The sequence below is a fragment of the Ipomoea triloba genome, chromosome 2, assembly GCF_003576645.1.
Source record: "Ipomoea triloba cultivar NCNSP0323 chromosome 2, ASM357664v1".
Classification (NCBI taxonomy): Eukaryota; Viridiplantae; Streptophyta; class Magnoliopsida; order Solanales; family Convolvulaceae; genus Ipomoea; species Ipomoea triloba.
In genome coordinates, this window is record NC_044917.1 from 25813445 (window position 1) to 25835196 (window position 21752).

The following is a 21752-nucleotide window of genomic DNA, read 5'->3' on the forward strand; positions in this document are numbered from 1 at the left end:
GGGGGGGGGGGGGGGGGGGGTGATATTTTATTTTCCATGAAGGTTGTGAAGAAAGTACCACATGGATAATTTTGTCCTTATTACTTTTATGAGTTTTTTTTCAAAATGGTCCCTCGACTATTAGTCATTCTCAATTTTGCATTTCGACTTATAATTGCACCCAATATGGTCCATTGACTTTTAAAAAGTTCCCCAATGTGGTCCTCCGTTAGGTTTTTCGTCAACCCAGCGTTAAAAGTGAGGGCATTTCAGTCAGTTCACAATGTTGGCCCCATTACAGCCTAGATTTGCACACTGGAGATGCGGAATGCTGAATCCCTAATGTTTCTCTGTTCTATATCATACCAAAGAGGTTGTTTACCATTTACTACCATAAACACTTCCCTGCCACTCTTGGAGAATGCCAATGGCGCCACAAACCCAAGAGGTTTGCCGCTCACATCTGATTCTGTAACTGTGAACAGTTTAGTCCAAGACTCTTTCACTCCATAGCTCTTCATCACCCAGATGTCAACATATGATATCATAATAGTTGCAGACCACCCAGAGGGATTCCCCTAACATCCCCACAGTCACATACAATGCTCCTTTGGAGTAATTTGGCTCAGGAACCAGTCTGTACTCCTTAGTCCCAAGATCGAAAGCACCTATCAGATTCTCCATGTATAACTGTGGGGTTCTTCTTACAGCCCAATGCAAAGCACCTGCAACGAGGACTCCATTGGCTCTTTTATACTTCAAACAGTAAGGAAAGCAAGGAATTTTCCTTCAAGAATTCGATTTCAGACTATAAACTTTGGCTTCACTCTGACATTCATGGGACTGTAAGATTCTCAATACCTTATAATCATCACCCACTTTATCATACCCAAACCCAAACACCAAGCACCATTCTAGATACAAATGGTCGATTCTCCCAAGTTTTCAAACTCCAGGAAGGAAAAACGGAGGTATTTTCGGGTTGTTGGGTTCCACAGCACTATCCTATCTTCATCGCCAGTGGTATCCAAGCCCAGCAGCCCGTGGCAAGACCCTAGAATGTCAGTTCCAAACGCCGAGCGCTTGTAGTGCAAGTCAAGCGCCATATATACGGTTGTGTTTGTCTGTTCGAGCTCATCAAAGTCTGCAACGTAAACGTGGCTGGAGCGGAGGATGAACTTCTGATTAGAGTTGGTTTGGAGGGCTCGATTCATATGGAATTTGATGAAATCCGAGCTGTCTATTATCTCACGCCATGATTTGATACACACCTTAAGCGTAGTAGATGCAGTGCCGGTGTAATGGGGCCAACATTGTGAACTGACCGAAATGCCCTCACTTTTAACGCTGGGTTGACGAAAAACCTAACGGAGGACCACATTGGGGAACTTTTTAAAAGTCGAGGGACCACATTAGGTGCAATTAGAAGTCGAAATGCAAAATTGAGAATGACCAATAGTCGAGGGACCATTTTGGGAAAAAACTCTTACTTTTATTAACATTATCATTATTAAAAAAAATTATCCGTGTGTAGGAGCATTTTAGTTTTTATACTCATTATTCATTTCTATTTCAACTCAATCAAACAACGAAATCAATATTTTCATTAATTTCGTATTCCAGAAACCAAACAATGGAATCAATTTTTCTGGTAAATTTTTTTTCATGGAATTTCAATTCCATTTCCTCTCAAATATTTTTTCGCTAACCAAACAGGGAATTGAAACCTATTATGGGGACTTTTACACACCCTATTATGGGGTTTGAAACCTATTATCATGTTTATTTGTCTACTTTTGTTATCATACTATTAGATTTAAATCCATTAGTATTTACAAAACTATTGCACTTTTACTCATCTACTTTCGAAGAATGAAATAAAAAATAAAGGAGAAACAATAAAAAATAAAATAAAAAGGCCATTGTCCATGTATGAAATATGGAACTAAACACACACACACACACACACATATATAGGGTCATAATCATGTGTGGCCGCTCCTTAACGTGCGGTCAGTGCGGCCGCACCACTATGTATACAAATATACACAACTCAACGTTAGAAAATGCACCACACAAATATACATCATTAGGTACGCATCACCAAAAAACACACCACTAGGTATGCAAATATACACCACATAGTGTTAACAAATGCACCCTTAGGGCTAGGGGAGTTATGATGCATTATTTTGGGTGTGTGGGGTGTGTTTTTGTGTATTTTCATTGTGGTACGCTTTTTAACATTGAGTGGTGCATTTTCTAACAATGAGTGGTGTGAACCGCACCGACCGCATGGGAAGGCGCGGCCACATTTGGACATATATATATATATATATATATATATATATATATATATATATATATGACCAACAAAGAGGTATGAATTTAGTCTAATTGTGAACACTAGTGCATAAATATTTTTGTTGTGGGGTCATGAGATTGAGCCTCAGTGGAGACAAATATTGACTTAGAGTCCGTAGTACTAAATAAAAAAGTTTTCAAATTTTAAATTTTGAAAACTCATTTCCTAGGTCAAAAATGCGTCTCTAGCCCAAATAAAAAAAAAACAAAAAAAACGACCAATATAGAAAATAAAAAACACATTTTCAACCTTTTTAATTTTTTTTTTATCTCAATGCAAAAAAGAAAATGTACTTTATAAGCAGAAACAATGTGAGATATTGGTGAAGATGGATTGAAAACATAGATGACAACCAAGACATTGAAATCCTTCAATTTGTCAACTCATGTTTCGATAAGTTTGATCTAGAACTTGTATTTTGTTTTACGAAGATGTCAATGGAAACATAAGTAATTAGAATATGTAACTATTTAAATTTAAAAATATTTTAAATTTTAAACATTATGTTTTTATTTTAAAATTTTTCATGGTAATTATTTAACTATTAATGATTTGGTGCACTACTTTTATTTATTAATGTACTATTTTAATTATGAAATCTATACTATATATATAAAAATAATATCATCCTCCCAAATGTTCCCGTAGGGGTGGGCACTTCGGGATTCGATTCGATTTTTTTCCGGTTTCGGTTTCGGTTTCGGTTCGGAATTATTTCGGTTCGGGATTCGGTTCGGTTTAGGATGTTCAATTTTCAACATTTACTAATTTTTCAAGCGACACACTACCAGACAATACATATTTGCATAATCTAAAGTATAAAATATAAATATTACATAACAACAAAACAATTCAAACACAAAATTAACATAGCAATCCAAATTGTAAAGAAATATCTTGTTGATAACAATTATTTACATAGCATTCCAGTAAACTTCAAATTGGAATTTGAATTCCAATTGGAATTTCAAAATTCCAGTTTCAATTATTAATAATTATTAGGGTTATTAATTATTATTATTTATTTTATATATTAAAAAAATCGAATGGTTTTCGGTTTCTCTAAATTAAGTACCGATCGGTTCTTTCGGTTTATACCGAACCAAACCGAACTACTTCAATTCGGTTCGGTTCGATAAAACCGAACCGAAGTGCCCACCCCTATGTTCCCGCCCAAACTTAAGGGCATTTTAGTCAAAATTTTGATTTAATTAATTAATTAATTATTAATTAATTTATTAATAATATTGATTGATGATTGACTAATAATATTGATTTTATTAATTATCCATATATATTTATTCATAAAATCAACCAATTGGTAAGAACATACCTATTTCATTCACCTATAATACTATTATAGTAATATATGATAATTATGGTAATTATGGTAGAATAATATTATAATATACCATTCATATGTATTAAATATAATTGGTAATATTGCGTTATCTACCGCCCTTCTCCCACGCTTTCAACCACCCTACAGTAAACATATATATTATTCTTAATCAACCCTGCACCCTGTAGTAAACATATGTATTCATACATATTAATTATCATTTAAAAATTAGGTAAAATATGTTCTAATCTATACGTATAAAATATTAGAAAAAGGAATGGTCAGATCAGCGTGAAATAATATTTTAATTAACATGGAAGACAATCTAATAAAATACTATATATTCATAATAAAAATTGGAAAATGAAATATTCCTTTGTAGAATTCCTATCCAAAAAATAGTAAAGGTAAATTGGAAAAAAAAAAAACCTGATATTACTAATTGACTGAAAATATAAAAAGATCCGAATCGAAAAGGAAACAGAAATTAGGTAACTTGGAAAAGGAAATGGATATTACTACTTTACTGAAAATTAAAAAGATTCCTAATTGACTAAAAATGGAAAAGGAAATGTTCAGATTAGAATGAAATAATATTTGATTATCACAATTTTTGGAGTTCTCACTGTTGCCTTTTCATCACAATGCATGCAATTAAATAGTTTGTCACTTTGTGTATAAAAATTTTTAAACAGTGGCTACATCCTATATACAAATTATTTTTGTTGTCAAGATCGATGTTGATTTTGTCTTTAATCCAAACAGGTTGATTGTAGAAAATGAAATGAATTGTAAATTTAGGGTGTGTTTGGAAAGCAGGAAAATGACTTCTGGAAAATGTTTTCTGGAAAATGAGTCATTTTCCGGAAAACAGTTTGATTTCCAGTGTTTGGTTGTATTCTGGAAAACTGTCTTTGTGTGTTTAGCTCATTTTCCGGAAAATGAGTAGAAATGTATATTTATATATTTTTATTATTTTATTTAAAATATATAATATATAAACTAATAATATTTATTATAAATAAAATAAATAAATAACTAAATAAATGTTAAAAAAAAAAAAATAGGCAGCATCGCTGCTCTGGTTTCGTTGGAAACCAGAGCAAGGTTTGCTCTAGTTTCCGCTGGAAACCAGAGCATATCTGCTCTCGTTTTCGGCAGGCAGCCTGCCGGAAACCAGAGCCGGCGGACTGGTTTCCGGCGGAAACCAGTCCGCCGGACTGAGGAGGGACGGCTTTTGCCGTCCCTCTCTCCCTAATGTGCGTCGACCTGTGGGCGGAAAATGACTTCCGCCCAAATTTGGCGGAAGTCATTTTCCGCCAAAATGGCTTTGTTTTCCCCAGTCAACGGAAATCATTTTTTCCGTTGACTGGGTTTTCCCATGCTTGCCAAACACCCAAAGCCCGGAAAATGATTTCCGGAAATCATTTTCCGGGCTTCCAAACACACCCTTATATTAGTTCTAATATATTTAAAGAATTCACAATAAGTATTTTACATACAAGATTAATGAATGCTGCAAAGGTAGCTATTTTTCAATTTTGTTCTTTTTCTGAATTTGAAAAACTGATTCCAACAATGTTGTAGTCTCAGCATCTTTTCAATGCATCAAGTGTGTCACAATGTTCTATTGCATGCCTACATTGACATTTTTAATAATGAGTTTTAAATCAATTTATTGAGTTATTTGAATGTCTTTTTTGTTAACAAATTCTTCCTGAGTAGTTAATATGATTGGCTTCAAACTGTTTTTTTTTTATAAAATTTTTTTCCATGTTATTAATATAATATTTGGTAAATAAATATATAACATTATTTTTTAGTATAACTTTGATATTTAATTACAAGATAGTGTAAAAAGAAAACAATGAACAATGTAGTGAATATAATTTGATTAATAAATTTGAAGGTAATGAATCTTTGCATTGTAGAAAATATAGACAATATAACTAATTAAATTATATCTCTTTTTAAAATTTTTGATAATGGTTAATTTTTTTGAATAAAGGCATTGTAGACATCGAATTATAAATTAAACAAATGCAATTTATTTAATTTAATAAGAGTAATAGAGTGAGGTACTTACTTTTGAATAATATACTCTAACATATTTCTAATATGTTCAACAATTATGACAACTAAGTTAACCGAAAAGAGAATATTTAACGGAAAAGTTAACGGATAATCATATAATTAAGGATAAATTAAGAAATCTCAAGAAAAAATATAAATCTAAACAATCTGGACCATCCATTTGATTTAATAATTTTACCGTCATTTTTTCTACCCAAGCCTAACTTTCTTTGGCTCTTATTAGTATAGTAGATATTTCTATTACTTAGGCGTTGCATATTCGAAGAACATTGTTTGTATTCTTATTCTAGCAACAATGAACTGCAAAATCACCTTGAGGTTTGTCATTTGTGTTATGACTAAGAGAACGACCAATTAGATTACGTATTTAGTGTCTAATCTGTTCTTAATATAAATCTTTGTGGGCTATGGATTGTGTTAGATTGAAGCTCATGTTGGCAATGTAAATGATTTGGCATTCTCTAGTGCAAGCCAGCCATTTCTTGCTATAACTTGTGTAGATGACAAGATGATTAAAGTATATATGTTTTGTTTAATAAACCATTTTAGGTTGATACATGTTATTTGATAATTATATTGAGTTAACTAAATTTATTTGTGTGGTTAGGTATGAGATATTTTCTCTGGTGTTAAACTGTACACTTTTAAGGGTCACAAATCACCTGTTCATTCAATATGTCCGTATGAAAAAAATGGTACTCAAGTAACTCACATTATTTTTTAAATATGGTTTGCATATATTATGTGTTTTTTCATTCAATTATAATTTTGCATTATTATGTACATTAGTTCATCTTATCCACTGACGTTGATGGGAAGATAAAGTTATGGGCACAGGGTGAGATGAACTCAATAGCTAATTATGATGCTCCTGGTTATGCATGCACAAGAATGACTTATAGTGCTGATGGGAAAAGGTAATGTTTAATTTGTTGATGTTCCTTCAAATCTTATTTTACACATATTCAGAAAGGTTAATGTAGATACTAAGGTTTGAAATAATTAATTTTATGGTTTTAATGAATCATAGGCTCTTCTCATGTGGTACTAACAAATATGGCGAGTCGTACTTGGCCGAGTGGAATGATAAGAAAGGAATAGTGAAGTGCTACTATCATGGTCTTGGGAAGAAATCTGACGAAATTGTACAATTCGATACAACAAATAATCAAAGCTTGGCAGTTGGGGATCAGTCTGTCATCAAGTTTTGGTACATGGATAACCAAAATCAGGTAACATCTATTATAGGTGATGGTGGATTACCGGTAAGAATAAGTAATTTAGCTTTTTTTTTTCTTCAATCCCCATCCTGTTTTCTCTTTAATGGATTTCAAGTATTGTTTGAATTATGAACTTTCAGGCATCTCCTTGCATCCGGTTTAATAAGGGAGGCACACTTTTGGCTGTAAGAACAAGTGATAATGGTTTTAAAATTCTAGCAAATGTTGAAGCAGTTAGTTTGCCATTGGTAGTCATGTACTTAATCTTGTGTAGCACCCTAAAGATAAATTGATATCGGTAGATCATGAGAGGGAGGATGTGGGGGTTTATATTATGTATATATAGGTATGTGTCGTCTTTTCTAATGATTATACCAACCAGTGTATTAATTAATTAAGTTACTTAGTAATTTTTAAACAATGCATGCGTGTAAATGTTGTATATATAATATGATAATAAATTATACACATTTGCACGTGACGTGCACATACATTTACATAATCTCCTACACACACATTGTGCACATAACATGCACGTTGAGATTAAAATAGCTATATAATTACGTAGAAAATATGTATAATAATAAATAATATACATTAATATTTATAAATAAGAAAACCAAAAGAATTAGAATAGAAGTGATTAATGAAGACAACAATGAAGCAGAGTAACTCTTTTTTATCCTTCTCCTAACCTACTTTACTTCTTACATCTTCTCTCTCTCGTTGAATTCTTCTCTCCATTCTTAATCTACCATATTTGTGTCTTCATTTATGAGTAGCTTTTAACTTTTTGACATGTAGTATGTTGGAAAGTTTTCCCAATTTTTGCAAATTCTGTTTTCTTTTTGACATATCATTTGTCTCTACATCTAAAAGTTTTTAAAAAATGTGCCAATATTTATGTTTAAGATAAAAAATTTTCAACATAACATACAATGAAAATTTTTAAGAATCTCATCAATAATTTGGCAGAAAGAAATGAAAAATAGGCATACATAGATGTTTATCAGTATATAAAAAAACTTAGATATATTAGAATGGATCGGAAGTATACTAAAAATATTTTAATACCAGCTAGGGTCCTTCAAGTATAGTGACGCTACAACATTTAGTCCTAAACTTTCAATCCATCTATAGTCCTTCACCTTTCAAATTTAACCACCTATAAAATGACAAAACGATGTCGTTGTGTGGGCCGTAATTTACCACAATTACACTTAATTAAGTAATTAGACCAATTTAATCAACCCAATTAAATAAGCATTTCCCTAATTAGTCCAATTAAAGTAATTAATTTTATAATTAATAATCCACCGCGGCCCAAATAATATGTCTGCCGGTTATTAATTTTTCAATGTTTACAAGTACATTGGAAAGTTTTTTCAAATTTGACATTCATGTTTTTCTTGAATATTATTTGTCTGTATGTACATCTAATCACATAGTAGACACATATGAGTCTGTTTACTTCAGAAAATTGTTCTCTGTTTTATTTTATTTTTTCTAATATTTTAGTTTTCATTCTTTGTTTTATATTCTCTGCTTTATGTTTAGAAAACTTGTTTACTAACACTCATTTTATCAAATTTACTTTTTTTAGACCAACGTTATAAAATTTGCACAAGTTTAATTTTGAATGATTTTAAAACCTTATATTTAAAATATTTTTGCATATGTTTAGTTTAAATTGATTAAATATAATTTTTAATTTTAAGTCTAATATATGAAATATTTTTATGTTTGATATCCGAACCAAATTCATATATGTATGTAACATAACTAAAAACATTAAACTAATCCAAACAAATAACTTATTAAGTTTACCTAAAATTTAGTTTAGATAATATTAATATTTTTTGAGCTAATATTTAAAATATTTTTTTGATATATTCATTTGAATGACTTGTATACATATAATTTTTACTTTGATGTCTAACATTTGTAAAATTTTAATATCTAATATCCAATCCAAACTTGTATTACAATATAACATAACCAAAAATATCCGAACCAATAATCTATTGAAATCAATCAAAATCTAAAACATGGTGTAGATTTCAAGTTTTAATTTTTATAATGTGAGTAATGTCTAACTTTAAGCGTAAGCAAATAAGTTATATTTATATAAGTAAATGTGAGTAGAAAAGATAGAATATGGTGATAAGGAAAAGAATATAATAATGAATGTGATGAATCTAGTTTTCGCGGTGGATGGAAAGGAATAGGTGTTAAAACGGGAAGAAGTTCCCGAGTATTGTTCTCAAAGGATGGCAAGGAGGGAATTTGAGCGGTAAGGGGATTAAGCACAAGAGTGTTTAGTGTTTGAAAGCTAACCCAAACATAGTAAGAAATGCGCATGAAACATCATGAAAATAAGTAACAAAACGTTGGAAACAATCAATTGGAAATGAGGATTTGGATCTTGCAACTCATATAGGTATCCTTGATTTCCTAAGATATTAGGCTAGCAACACTTAGATTATGAAAATGAGACAAGGTCACTCACACCACAACACTTAGATTATGAAAATGAGACAAGGTCACTCACACCACCGCCACTCTCGTGGTCAATGGACTCAAGGTCACTCACACCACCGCCACTCTCGTGGTCAATGGACTCACTTCTTAGACCACCACCGCCACTCTCGTGGTCAATGGACTCACTTCTTAGACCGTAATGTCATCCTTGTGATCACTAGGCTAGAAGAGGCATTTTGTCAAACACGTTGTGTGCCTCTTGTCTTCCACTCTCCCTTTTGTCAAAGGTGAGAGGGAAATGTGGATGGTGAGGGCTAGATCTACTCCCTACTCTCGTAGGTGAGTATTCCTATCCTACTCCTCTAGTGCAATCGGATCCAAATTGGCATAGAGTCAAGACATCCATCCCAATCCACAATCAACTCATCAATCAAGCAATTGCAAAACCTAATTGATCAAATCAAAGCTCAAGAACATTCATACAAAATTGCTCAATCCAAATCCACAAAGATCTATCTAATCATACTTGGAATTGAAATAGCAAAAGGCAAAAGTAATGACAAGAAATTAAAAGGAAGACTTAGCTAGGAATTGAACTTTGAACTTGAACTTGAATGTTGATCACAATCTTGCAACAATGGAATTCTTCTCTAATTCTAATCTAAACCTAAGAATTGCAATGTGGAGTGAATTGGGAGAGATCTCTCTAGGCTAATCCTAGAGAGAGAAAATATTCTAAGGTGTGGAATGGGGGATCTAAGTCTAAGTCCCCTGAAAATTGGCTCAATTCCTCTTTTAAACTTTGCGAAAACCGCCAAACATCGCGACGGACGCGGCCTGGACGTGCGTCCACTGCGCGTCCAGGGTGTGCTTTGCGTCCAGACTTCAAACATCAGAGGCCGTTCTGATGGACGCCCGCGTCCACCCCGCGTCCATCAGGCTTCTGCTATTCTGCTTTCCGACTTCTGCGGGCACTATTTTGGACGCAGGTATGGACGCGCGTCCAAGGCGCGTCCAGGGCCTATTTTTGCTCCAACTTCGGCCCGTGAATCTATCTCCGAAATCCATGCCGTTTTCCACCTTTTTGCACATCATTTTACTTACAAAACAATTAACAAGGCGTGGAACGGGTCCGATGGCAATAACAAGCATTCTATCGCAATTAAGGCTCAAATCAAACATAAAAGCTTTCACTTGTGCACAATATGATCTTAGAACGACCTTATAAAGGTGGCGTCTTTTGCACTTATCAGAATGTAATCCTAATATGTAAGTAGGCAATGGTGAGAATGTAACTATAGTGATAGATAGTCAAATAGATGATAGATGATTTTGTTTTCCATTTAGGAAACAATTTCAAAATGGAAAAATGTGCTAGTAAACATGGTTTCTGTTTTCTATTATCTAATTCTTCAAATTTTCAAAAAAATTGAAGAAAATTTTGAGTTGGTAATGGTCCCATAACTTTCTGTATCTAAATTTAGGAGTTTGAATAAATCAAACCCAAAGGAAAGTAAAAAATTAGACTTGAGTAAGAAAACCAAAAGAATTAGAATAGAAGTGATTAATGAAGACAACAATGAAGCAGAGTTAATCTTTTTTATCCTTCTCCTAACCCACTTTACTTCTTACATCTTCTCTCTATGTGGTTGAATTCTTCTCTCCTCTCTTAATCTACCAAATTTGTGGCCCCATATGCATTTATGAGTAGCTTTTAACTTTTTGACGTGTAGTGTGCTGGAAAGTTTCCCCAATTTTTGCAAATTCTGTTTTCTTTTTTGACATATCATTTGTCTCTACATCTAAAAGTTTTTAAAAAAATGTGTCAATATTTATGCTTAAGATTAAAAATTTTCAACATAACATACAATGAAATTTTTAAAGAATCTCATCAATATTGTGGAAAAAAGAAATGAAAAATAGGCATACTTAGATGTTTATCAGTATATAAAAAACATAGATATATTAGAATGGATCAAAAGTATACTAAAAATATTTTAACACCTGCTAGGGTCCTTCAAATATAGTGGCACTACAACATTTTGTCCTAAACTTTAACCACCTATAAAAATGTCATCATATTTTTTTATCTAATTACTTCAAATTCATTAGATCTTTTTAGATGGACTGCTTTGTTTGGCTCCTAATTCTATCTTAGGAAAAACTAGTTTTTGTATAACAAAAACAAAACCAATACCGCTGTCGCCGCCACCACAACCAACAACAACAACAACAACGTGTATGTATTCGATTTCTTCTAGATTTCGGTTACTATGGTTTCTATTTCTTGATCACGTGATAACACGAGTGATATGTGAGTGTGTCTCCTCTCTTAATCTACTAAATTTGTGACCTCATATGCAATTATGAGTAGAATAACAACTTTTAACTTTTTGACGTGTATTATGCTGAAAAGTTTCCCCAATTTTCGCAAATTCTGTTTTCTTTTTGACATATCATTTGTCTGAAGGTTTAATTTGGGCTGTAAAAAGGGCTGATTTTTAGGGGTTTTAAAGGTCCTTGGTCACACCGTGTTATACGGTGATTCATAGGATTAGGACAACACTACAAGTGAGGTTTCACAACAGATGGTTGGTTCCTTTTGAAACCTCACTTGTGAGCTAACTTTAGCTGGCACATCCTACTGTCAATCATTGATTCCTTTTTGAAAGAGTTTGTTACCCAAATGGTCCCTCAACTATTGTGAAATTATCAATTTGGTCATCGACAATTTTTCCTGCCCAATTAAGTCTTCGACTTTGAAAAATTTTACCAATTTGGTCCTCCGTTTATTTTGGTGTTAAACATCCGTTAAATCGGGACCAAATTGGTAATTTTGCTATAGTCAAAGGACCATTTTGGTAATTAATTTTTGACTGAAATGATATCTTGACTATAGTGACATTACCAATTCGGCCCCGATTTAACGGATATCAAACAGTAAAATAAACGGAGGACCAAAATGGTTAAATTTTTCAAAGTTGAGGATTTAATTGGGCAAAAAAGAATTCCCGAGGACCAATTGGTAATTTTGCAATAGTCGAGGGACCATTTCGATAATAAACTCTTTTTAAAACGTATGAAAACTCTCACACTTATGCCATTTCCATTCATTTCGAATTCGCTCCTCCGTCTGCCATTACAGCTGCCACTGTCGCCCCTCTACCTCTTCTCGCCGACGGCCTCCACCCCCGGTAAGTTAGGCTCGAATTTTATTTGTGAATTTATTTATTTATTTCAACTTTTATTTGTGAATTCATTTAGTGGAGTATAAAATGAACTCACCTAATTAACACATGCTTTAGGTGTCACTTTAACGGTTACTTTCCTTTCTTTATTACTCTCTCAATGTCTCTCTTTAGTCTTTACACACACTAAGTCAGAAAAGTGACAGAGAGCACAAGAATTCAAGTATACAGATAAAAGTAACATTCCTATTGTCTTTCGGGGTTTTATTCTCAGATCTACATTGTCATGGCTTCGCTGAAGAAAGAGTTGGTTTTTCTCATCCTACAATTCCTAAATGAACAAAAATATGAGAAGACAGCTCGATTGTAAGTATCTTTAAGATTAATTACTCAAAAACATTGAAACATTATTTGTAAATTCATTATTTATCATATGTGTTTTGTGGTTCTTTTGAAGATTTTAATTAGGTTGATCTTGTGATTTTTTTTATATTTTATATTATTAAATCGAAAACATAGGTTAGAAGAGGAGTCTGGATTGTTCTTCAACATGAAGCATTTGGAGGACATTGTACTTAATGAGGAATTGGAAAAGGCAGAAAAGTATTTATTCGGTTTCACCAATATAGACGATAACCAATTTTCCAAGAAAATTTTCTTTGAAATCAGAAAGAGGAAGTTGGTGAGGCAAGCCCGTAGCGAGATGGGCCGGCTATTTCATCTTCTTCATATTCGCAAACATCTTCACGGCGGCGGATTTGAACTTCATCAAATTCTCATGTTCCATTTTGGAAGATTTATCGGCGGTGGTTCTGACCAGTTTAGGCCGGGAGGAACTGAAACAAGAGGTTCTCAGTGACTCCGACGACTTTCGAGTGGACTCCAGGAACTCTGTCTCCGATAAGGAAGACGATGAGGAGAGTGCGCCGGAGTTGGAATCCAAAGAACTCGAGCTAAAGAACAAAGGGCCACTGTCGAAATCTGACAGTAACGGCGGCAACGGAGGTTTGGTCCCCTTTACTTTGTTGCTAACCTTTTGGTTCCACTTCAATCCCAGTCGTCTATTACTCATGTTGCAGATCAATATTCGCCGCCTCCGCGGCCACCGCAAGTTGTGAGTAAAAGCTCAAGCAAGACGTGGAAATATGTTGTGGTGGGTGTTCTTGGAGGACTTGGTTGTTTGGGAATTGTAAGAGGGGTTGTTTTCTTGCTTTGTATCCGCAAAAGGGAGAAGAAAGGTGAGGCAGAGATGGTGACAAAGAGTTTTGAGGCAGCTGAGAAGCCATTGAAGAAGAAATTGGATGAGGAAGTGGGGCTGTCCTATGGGAGTGTATCTGATTTGGTAGAATATGTGAAGATGCACACTTTTGAAGATATCAAATATGCGATAGAGAATTTCAATCCCTGGCACAATCAATGGGATTTTGCAGCAATCAAGAAAATGAATATATTTTGCAGCAACTAAGAGGGATTAGAAGAAGTACATGTAAAAAGACCAAAAAGCGCTTCGACTTCACGGCCAACCGACCACGCAACTGACGGAGGACTAAAAGTGTCCGACGTCCAAAAAGTCTGGCTAGAATCTGACCATTTTTATTATGGAGGACTAAATTTGTCAAACGCCTAATAAGTCTAGGACCAAAAGTGGAATTAACTCTAATTTTTTACTTTGATGTCTAACATTTGTAAAATTTCAATATCTAATATCCAAACCAAACTTCTATTACAATATAACAGAACTAAAAATATCCGAACCAATAATCTATTGAAATCAATCAAAATCTAAAACATGGTGTAGATTTCAAGTTTTAATTTTTATAATGTGAGTAATGTCTAACTTTAAGCGTAAGCAAATAAGTTATATTTATATAAGTAAATGTGAGTAGAAAAGATAGAATATTGTGATAAGGAAAAGAATATTGAAAGTGTTCCGTTTGCGTGGGGTGTAATGAAGGGTGAAACGGAGAAAAAGTTCCCCAAGTGTCGTGTTCTCAAGGATGACAAATTGGAGTTGAGTTACGTGTTGCCATTTAGGAGGTTAAGGGGCAAGATTTACATGAATGGCTAGAAAATGGAAGAATCATAAAAGCAAGGAGAAGTAATGGTAAACTAGAGTAAACGATTAAAAGGAACGGGGGTTGAAAGTCTTAGCTAGCTCACGCAGTTGATCCTACTAAGGGGATTATAGACAATGAGATTCGGACTCATACTAGAGAGCTCACGACACATCACCGAGTGGCGTCACACTCGGACTCCCAAGTTTTCATTCAGTTGGGGCATTTCATCAAACACTTAGGACTCATGTGGATCCACTGTCGAGCAATCCACACTTCTCTTAACTTTGCTACCTAATGTGGCCACACTTAGGCACAAATCAAGCCAATCATCAACCACACAAAGCTATAGAACCCTAGTTCATCATGTCTACAAACAATTGAAAACATTTCAACACATCAACCACATCAACTAGTTTAGGGTCACCAATCCCCTAATCTAATCTAAGCAATCATCATCCAAAGCAAAAGAAACAAGCAAGAGATAACAATGAACGGATTAAAAGGAAATAGCAATGAAATTAACTAAGAAAAGAGTATAGAAGAGATACCACTTTCATCCAAGAATTCCTATTACATTTCCACTTTGATAACATCAACCTAGCTAGATCTAACCTTGAAGAAGAAATCTACACTAAGGATTGTGGGGAAATTTCCCCCAAAGGGGAGAGAACTTGCAAAATCAGATCTACTAAATTGGATTCCCTTTCAAAAATGCAGGGAAATGGTTTAAATAGTCAACCAAAAGTCAAAATCCCGAAATTGCCCTTAATGGCCCGCTCCATGTTCATCTACGCATGGATGGTGGCGTGGAACCCTACTAGAAATGCTTCACGCCTCCTCCACGCGTGGAGGCNTATTACAATATAACAGAACTAAAAATATCCGAACCAATAATCTATTGAAATCAATCAAAATCTAAAACATGGTGTAGATTTCAAGTTTTAATTTTTATAATGTGAGTAATGTCTAACTTTAAGCGTAAGCAAATAAGTTATATTTATATAAGTAAATGTGAGTAGAAAAGATAGAATATTGTGATAAGGAAAAGAATATTGAAAGTGTTCCGTTTGCGTGGGGTGTAATGAAGGGTGAAACGGAGAAAAAGTTCCCCAAGTGTCGTGTTCTCAAGGATGACAAATTGGAGTTGAGTTACGTGTTGCCATTTAGGAGGTTAAGGGGCAAGATTTACATGAATGGCTAGAAAATGGAAGAATCATAAAAGCAAGGAGAAGTAATGGTAAACTAGAGTAAACGATTAAAAGGAACGGGGGTTGAAAGTCTTAGCTAGCTCACGCAGTTGATCCTACTAAGGGGATTATAGACAATGAGATTCGGACTCATACTAGAGAGCTCACGACACATCACCGAGTGGCGTCACACTCGGACTCCCAAGTTTTCATTCAGTTGGGGCATTTCATCAAACACTTAGGACTCATGTGGATCCACTGTCGAGCAATCCACACTTCTCTTAACTTTGCTACCTAATGTGGCCACACTTAGGCACAAATCAAGCCAATCATCAACCACACAAAGCTATAGAACCCTAGTTCATCATGTCTACAAACAATTGAAAACATTTCAACACATCAACCACATCAACTAGTTTAGGGTCACCAATCCCCTAATCTAATCTAAGCAATCATCATCCAAAGCAAAAGAAACAAGCAAGAGATAACAATGAACGGATTAAAAGGAAATAGCAATGAAATTAACTAAGAAAAGAGTATAGAAGAGATACCACTTTCATCCAAGAATTCCTATTACATTTCCACTTTGATAACATCAACCTAGCTAGATCTAACCTTGAAGAAGAAATCTACACTAAGGATTGTGGGGAAATTTCCCCCAAAGGGGAGAGAACTTGCAAAATCAGATCTACTAAATTGGATTCCCTTTCAAAAATGCAGGGAAATGGTTTAAATAGTCAACCAAAAGTCAAAATCCCGAAATTGCCCTTAATGGCCCGCTCCATGTTCATCTACGCATGGATGGTGGCGTGGAACCCTACTAGAAATGCTTCACGCCTCCTCCACGCGTGGAGGCAACGTGGATGGACCTCTGCTTGGTTGCTTCTCTATTTGTTCTTTCCTTTTGGCCTCAGGTCCTGTTCTGTCCTGCGGGAATGACTTCAAAACATAATATAAAGCCTAGTCTGCAAATTTGATCACATCAGAGTATTTTATGCATGAAATGATTACAAATGGGTAGCAAAACCGTGCATTAACGTCTTATAATTGACCCTAAACTTGACTATTCTTGGCGCTTATCAAAGTTTCCACACTTTATAAATTGAATAAATACAATTTTAAATTTTAAGTCTAATATATGAAAGATTTTTATATTTGATATCTGAACCAAATTCATATCTGTATACAACATAACTAAAAACATTAAACTAAACCAAACAAATAACTTATTAAGTTCACCTAAAATTTAGTATAGATAATATTAATATTTTTTGAGCTAATATTTAAAATATTTTTTTGATATATTCATTTGAATGACTTGTATACATATAATTTTTACTTTGATGTCTAACATTTGTTAAATTTCAATATCTAATATCCAAACCAAACTTGTATTACAATATAACATAACTAAAAATATCCGAACCAATAATCTATTGAAATCAATCAAAATCTAAAACATGGTGTAGATTTCAAGTTTTAATTTTTATAATGTGAGTAATGTCTAACTTTAAGCGTAAGCAAATAAGTTATATTTATATAAGTAAATGTGAGTAGAAAAGATAGAATATTGTGATAAGGAAAAGAATATTGAAAGTGTTCCGTTTGCGTGGGGTGTAATGAAGGGTGAAACGGAGAAAAAGTTCCCCAAGTGTCGTGTTCTCAAGGATGACAAATTGGAGTTGAGTTACGTGTTGCCATTTAGGAGGTTAAGGGGCAAGATTTACATGAATGGCTAGAAAATGGAAGAATCATAAAAGCAAGGAGAAGTAATGGTAAACTAGAGTAAACGATTAAAAGGAACGGGGGTTGAAAGTCTTAGCTAGCTCACGCAGTTGATCCTACTAAGGGGATTATAGACAATGAGATTCGGACTCATACTAGAGAGCTCACGACACATCACCGAGTGGCGTCACACTCGGACTCCCAAGTTTTCATTCAGTTGGGGCATTTCATCAAACACTTAGGACTCATGTGGATCCACTGTCGAGCAATCCACACTTCTCTTAACTTTGCTACCTAATGTGGCCACACTTAGGCACAAATCAAGCCAATCATCAACCACACAAAGCTATAGAACCCTAGTTCATCATGTCTACAAACAATTGAAAACATTTCAACACATCAACCACATCAACTAGTTTAGGGTCACCAATCCCCTAATCTAATCTAAGCAATCATCATCCAAAGCAAAAGAAACAAGCAAGAGATAACAATGAACGGATTAAAAGGAAATAGCAATGAAATTAACTAAGAAAAGAGTATAGAAGAGATACCACTTTCATCCAAGAATTCCTATTACATTTCCACTTTGATAACATCAACCTAGCTAGATCTAACCTTGAAGAAGAAATCTACACTAAGGATTGTGGGGAAATTTCCCCCAAAGGGGAGAGAACTTGCAAAATCAGATCTACTAAATTGGATTCCCTTTCAAAAATGCAGGGAAATGGTTTAAATAGTCAACCAAAAGTCAAAATCCCGAAATTGCCCTTAATGGCCCGCTCCATGTTCATCTACGCATGGATGGTGGCGTGGAACCCTACTAGAAATGCTTCACGCCTCCTCCACGCGTGGAGGCAACGTGGATGGACCTCTGCTTGGTTGCTTCTCTATTTGTTCTTTCCTTTTGGCCTCAGGTCCTGTTCTGTCCTGCGGGAATGACTTCAAAACATAATATAAAGCCTAGTCTGCAAATTTGATCACATCAGAGTATTTTATGCATGAAATGATTACAAATGGGTAGCAAAACCGTGCATTAACGTCTTATAATTGACCCTAAACTTGACTATTCTTGGCGCTTATCAAAGTTTCCACACTTTATAAATTGAATAAATACAATTTTAAATTTTAAGTCTAATATATGAAAGATTTTTATATTTGATATCTGAACCAAATTCATATCTGTATACAACATAACTAAAAACATTAAACTAAACCAAACAAATAACTTATTAAGTTCACCTAAAATTTAGTATAGATAATATTAATATTTTTTGAGCTAATATTTAAAATATTTTTTTGATATATTCATTTGAATGACTTGTATACATATAATTTTTACTTTGATGTCTAACATTTGTTAAATTTCAATATCTAATATCCAAACCAAACTTGTATTACAATATAACATAACTAAAAATATCCGAACCAATAATCTATTGAAATCAATCAAAATCTAAAACATGGTGTAGATTTCAAGTTTTAATTTTTATAATGTGAGTAATGTCTAACTTTAAGCGTAAACAAATAAGTTATATTTATATAAGTAAATGCATGTGAGTAGAAAAGATAGAATATTGTGATAAGAAAAATAATATAATAATGAATGTAATCATAATATGTAAGTAGATCATGAGAATGTAATTATAGTGATATATAGCCAAATAGATGATAGATAATTTTGTTTTCCATTTAGGAAACAATTTGAAAATGGGAAAATGTGCTAGTAAACATGTTTTCTGTTTTCTATTATCCAATTCTTCAAATTTTCAAAAAATTGAAGAAAATTTTGAGTTGGTAATTGTCCCATAACTTTCTGTATCTAAAATAACTTAGGAGTTTGAATAAGTCAAACCCAAAGGAAAGTAAAAAATTAGACTTGAGTAAGAAAACCAAAAGAATTAGAATAGAAGTGATTAATGAAGGCAACAATGAAGCAGAGTAACTCTTTTTTTTTTCTTTTTTTTTTTTGTTTTTATCCTTCTCCTAACCCACTTTACATCTTACATCTTCTCTCTCTCTCTTGTTGAATTCTTCTCTCCTCTGTTAATCTACCAAATTTGTGGTCTCATATGCATTTATGAGTAGAATAAGAACTTTTAACTTTTTGACGTGCAGTATACTGAAAAGTTTTCCCAATTTTTGCAAATTCTGTTTTCTTTTTTACATATCATTTGTCTCTACATCTAAAAGTTTTTAAAAAATGTGCCAATATTTATATATGTTTAAGATTAAAAATTTTCAACATAAGTTACATAACATACAATGAAATTTTTAAAGAATCTCATCAATACTGTGGCAAAAAAAAAAATGAAAAATAGGCATACTTAGATGCTTATCAGTATATAAAAGACTTAGATATATTAGAATGGATCAGAAGTATACTAAAAATATTTTAATATTAGCTAGGGTCCTTCAAATATAGTGGCACTACAACTTTCAAATTTAACCACCTATAAAAATGTCATCATATTTTTTTTTATCTAATTACTTCAAATTCATTAGATCTTTTTAGATGGACTGCTCTGTTTGGTTCCTAATTCTATCTTAGGAAAAACAAAAACAATACCACCACCACCACCACCAGCAACAACAACAACAACAACAATAACAACGTGTATGTATTCGATTTCTTCTAGATTTCGGTCACTATGGTTTCTATTTCTTGATCACGTGATGACACTAGTGATATGCTGAAAAGTGTATTCGATTTCTTCTAGATTTCGGTCACTATGGTTTCTATTTCTTGATCACGTGATGACACTAGTGATATGCTGAAAAGTTTCCCCAATTTGTGGCCTCATATGCATTTATGAGTAGAATAAGAACTTTTAACTTTTTGACGTGTAGTATGCTGAAAAGTTTCCCCAATTTTTGCAAATTCTGTTTTCTTTTTGACATATCATTTGTCTCTACATCTAAAAGTTTTTAAAAAATGTGCCAATATTTATGTTGAAGATTAAAAACAGAGTCAGCAGTACTAAAAAAAAAAATCATATCTAGAAATGGAAACTAAAGTATGATACGAACCTAGTTGGCACGATATTCTCTTCACACTCTAATTAAAGAAAATATTTTAGAACGATTTATTAGGCTATGTGGATTTGATTTGAAGGTTTAATTTGGGTTGTAAAAAGGGGCTAATTTTTAGGGGTTTTAAAGGTTCTTGGTCACACCATGTTATAAGGTGATTCATAAGATTAGGACAACACCACAAGTGAGGTTTCATAACAGATGGTTGGTTCCTTTTGAAACCTCACTTGTGAGCTAACTTTAGCTGGCACATCTTACTGTCAATCATTGATTCCTTTTTGAAAGAGTCTATTACCGAAATGGTCCCTCAACTATTGTGAAATTACCAATTTGGTCATCGACAATTTTTCTTGCCCAATTAAGTCTTCGACTTTGAAAAATTTTACCAATTTGGTCCTTCGTTTATTTTGGTGTTAAATATCCGTTAAATCGGAACCAAATTGGTAATTTTGCTATAGTCAAAGGACCATTTCGGTAATTAATTTTTGACTGAAATAATCTCTTGACTATAGTGAAATTACCAATTTGGTCCCGATTTAACGGATATCAAACAGTAAAATAAACGGATGACCAAAATGGTTAAATTTTTCAAAGTTGAAGATTTAATTGGGGAAAAAATTGTCGAGACCAAATTGGTAATTTCACAATAGTCGAGGGACCATTTTGATAATAAACTCTTTTTCAAACGTAATAAAACGCACACACTTATGCCATTTCCATCCATTTCGAACTCGCTCCTCCGTCTGCCATTACAGCTGCCACTGTCGCCTCTCTTCCTTGTCTCGCCGACGGCCTCCACCACCGGTAAGTTAGGCTCGAATTTTATTTGTGAATTTATTTATTTATTTCAAATTTTATTTGTGAATTTATTTAGCGGATGAGTATAAAATGAACTCATCTAATTAACACATGCTTTAGGTGGCACTTTAACGGTTACTTTTCTTTCTTTATTGCTCTCTCAATGTCTCTCTTTAGTCTTTACATACACTAAGTCGGAAAAGTGACAGAGAGCACAAGAATTCAAGTATACAGATAAAAGTAACATTCATGTTGTCTTTCGGAGTTTTATTCTCAGATCTACATT

At 33.5% G+C, this 21752-nt stretch overlaps 1 pseudogene; it reads right to left on the reverse strand.

The window, feature by feature from the left end:
- Window positions 1–281: 281 nt before the first annotated feature.
- LOC116010982 lies at window positions 282–1193 on the reverse strand (annotated as a pseudogene).
- Window positions 1194–21752: the final 20559 nt, after the last annotated feature.